At 36.9% G+C, this 3,539-nt stretch overlaps 1 non-coding gene across 1 annotated transcript; it reads right to left on the bottom strand.

The window, feature by feature from the left end:
* Positions 1-1,926: 1,926 nt before the first annotated feature.
* LOC122114774 lies at positions 1,927-2,032 on the bottom strand. Its single transcript, XR_006148641.1, has one exon. It is a non-coding gene; the product is annotated as a U6 spliceosomal RNA (small nuclear RNA).
* Positions 2,033-3,539: the final 1,507 nt, after the last annotated feature.

Raw genomic sequence — 3,539 nt, forward strand, 5'->3', positions numbered from 1 at the left:
TGGTGGGGGTCGTCTATGTGACAATGTAGATTTCCTCCAGGTGACTGTCAGGCTGTCTTTAAACTTTACCCATTAGGGTGTGCAGCAGCAGCAGCAGCAGAATCTCTCAGTGGGTCCAAGGGAGTCTCTCACCTCATGCTGGGCTGCAAATTCCTACACAGACTGCTTAAGGATACATTGCATAGGCTTGGCAGGCTTTGGACCCTTGGATTTTAAGACTGTTTAGACAATAGCCCAGGACAATTTACCAAAATTACTTTTTTTTTTTTTACTAACGGGATATTTTTGTAAACAGACACAAAAGGCTTAGTCTTGTAACTATCTCTGACAGATGCAGTCTCCACACTTGCAAACCTGTTCTTATGCTTTTTTTAAAAAAAATAATTATTTTATCTATTTTACCTTGTTTTCCAAAAATGACTCTGGACTCTTGGTTTTAAAAGGGGTCTTCTGTCCCACAGCTCCAGTATCCTTTTTTAAAAAATTACTAAAACTTTTAAATACCCTCACATAATGTCATTTAAGAATCCCCAAACGAAATAAATTCACATATAATCACTCCAAAATGCTTCAAAAGAAGATGAAGTAAATTTTCTTCTACTTTTAAATTTATTCTGAAACCCTTGTGCTGGCTTGCCACACCTGTAATCCTATCTACTTGGGATATCTACTCAGGAGCCTGAGATCTGTGGATAACTGTTGGAAGCCAATCAGGGCAAAGTAAATGTAAATCTGAGTGTGTTATCAATGCTGGTAGTAAAAGGGATGAGACCTAGCCCTGCTCTTAGCCTCAAAACATAGCAAGCTTCTGCATCCCAGTGGTGCCTTGTGGCTGTTCTGAGATAACTTAGTTCCACAAGCAGCACATTTATTCAAAATACCTTCATATCAGTGTTCTGCATTAATTTCTTTGTTAACGATATTATATGGGTAAAATAGAGAAAATAAACTCTTCCATCTAAGAACATTTTTATACTTTTTATTGTAAAAATACTGTACAGAGGACATTTGCATGAGCAAATAATGAATACATTTCCTAACAAGCATTGTTACCTACTCCTTTGTTTTCCCCCACCATCCCTTCCCTCCAAACTCCACAATACACTACCCTCCCCTTTCCCCTGCCTAAATTGCTAAGTTCACTTTTTAACAGAGTGTCTTGTACATCTCATTGTTACAATGGGTCAACCTGTAACCCTATTTAAGCATTTTGTATTTCCCTTCCTCTCACCAAATTAGAGAAACGTATACACAGGATGTAGGTGTACCAACTTCAAATACAGTGAAAACAGGGGTTATAGCGTGAGGGGGAGGAACATAAAGAGAAACAGTAAAATCACATCTCACATTTTAAGTATGATAGAAACAAGAGCAAGAAAGAAAATAAAAACACTTGTGTCGCTATCTTGGGGTTCATTTCCCTTAATAGCATCTTATCTGGTCATATGCACATAGCTTTTGATCTTTTCTGCTTATCCCAGACATATATTAGGTATTGAAAATAAGGGAAACCATGGGACCTATGTTTCTTTGGACTTGACTTACTTCACTTAATTTTTTTTTCCAAGTCGTTCCAATTCCTAACAAATTGGGCGATGTCCTTCTTTCTGATGGAGGCATAAAATTCCATTGTGTATATATACCACATTTTCATGATCCATTCATTTACGGAGGGCCATCGGGGTGAGCTCCATATCTTAGCTATGGTAAATAATGCTGCAGTAAACATAGTTGTGCTGGTAGTTTTAGTATGGTCTTGTTTGTAAATCCCCAAAAGTGGGATTGCTGGGTCATAGAGGAGCTTTATATGGAGTCTTTTGAGGAGCCTCCATACTGCTTTCCAAAATGGTAGAACAAGTTTACACTCCCACCAAGAATGCCATAGGGTCCCCTTGTGGCCACATCCTCTCCAGCGTCTGATGTTGTAAAAATATGAAAAGCTTCACTAATTTGCATGTCGACCTTGTGCAGAGGCCATGCTAATCTTCTCTGTATTGTTCCATTTTTTTTTTTGTGCTGCTGAATTGAGCACAGTACATTTTTATATGTAAATTGGAACTGATTTTCTTAAACTAGACAATTCAAAAGAAGTAAATTCAAAAGAATTCTTGTGAAATTTTAGAACCATGTATTTCTTACATAAGCACACATTTAAGAATAGTCAAGATTCACATGTCAAAAACAAAATAATTCCAGATATTTGTTGTTCAAGAGATGTGTAGGAGGAGGAATTCAATTATTCTATACAAGGCACCTGTCACAATGAACACTGCAGCAAGTGTTAAGGTTTGTTAAAAAGTTTTAATGTTTTAGAGTATTTAATTTTGGGAATTTGCTTATATATGCCAAAATTATGACTGTTTGGCAGGTCATAAAACTTTTCTATAAAGTATTTAACATTTATAGTAGCAGACATATGCAACTAAGTATATCCATTTCAGTTTATAGAAATATTACTAATGAGGGCTGGGAAAGTGGTCTCAGTGGTACAGCGCTTGCCTTGCATGCATGAGGCCCTGGGTTCAATTCCTCAGCACCACATAAGCAAAAAGAAAAAAGCCAGAAGTGGCGCTGTGGCTCAAGTGGTAGAACGCTAGCCTTGAGCTGAAGAGCTGAGGGACAGCGCCCAGGCCCAGAGTTCAGGCCCCATGACTGGACCAAACAAAAAGAAAAACAAACAAACAAACAAAAAAAGAAATATTACTAATGAGAAGTTGCAAAGTATTTGTGTAAAGAAGCAGAGTGAAGAGTTAAGACTTTGTTAATTACACAGTTTCTGTTAAATTTAGGGCTTCCTCACTTTATATGTTAGTGAGGAACAAATGGTGATATAAGCCATATACAAATGCTGAGATGAGTCATATAAAATAATCCTAGTGGATAACTTTAAAGACTACTTATAGACTATAAAACTCTTGTTAAACATCATAATCTTATCCAGTTTTAAATGTACAGGAATATGAGAAAATAGTAAAATCTGCTATGTAGTACACTTCAAATACTGAAAACACTGGTAACTGTTTGGTTTTTTAATTTTATTAATCATTAATATTTAGATATTTTTTTTCTTACTTGTAGCATTGTTTCCCTTGTAATATAATACAACTTTTTGTAAGTCGTCATCAGGGGGTACATTGAGAAGGTTACTGGGATGGCCAAATCATTTTTTATAGATGCGTGTGAATTTACAAAAAAGAAAATGAAGAATAAAATATTTATTTAAAAAAATATCAAGTACAGTCTGAATCAGGAGGGATATTAAATATCCACACATAAAATCTTAGCCCTAAGCTGAAGCAGCGTCATTACAGAGTTGAGGCCACAAAAGTGAGAAACGGTGTTTTGTTTTGGTTTGTTTTTTATTTTGATTTTGTTGGTCATGGGGCTTTAACACTGGGGCCTGAGTGCTGTCCCTGAGCTCAAGGCGAGCGCTACCACTTGAGCCACAGCACCACTTCTGTCTTTTTCTACTTACATGGTGCTGAGGAATCAAACCCAGGGCCTCATGCATGCAAGGCAAGCACTGTACCACTGAGCCA

The sequence above is a fragment of the Dipodomys spectabilis genome, unplaced genomic scaffold (genome assembly GCF_019054845.1).
Source record: "Dipodomys spectabilis isolate Male_0828 unplaced genomic scaffold, ASM1905484v1 ptg000110l, whole genome shotgun sequence".
NCBI lineage: Eukaryota > Metazoa > Chordata > Mammalia > Rodentia > Heteromyidae > Dipodomys > Dipodomys spectabilis.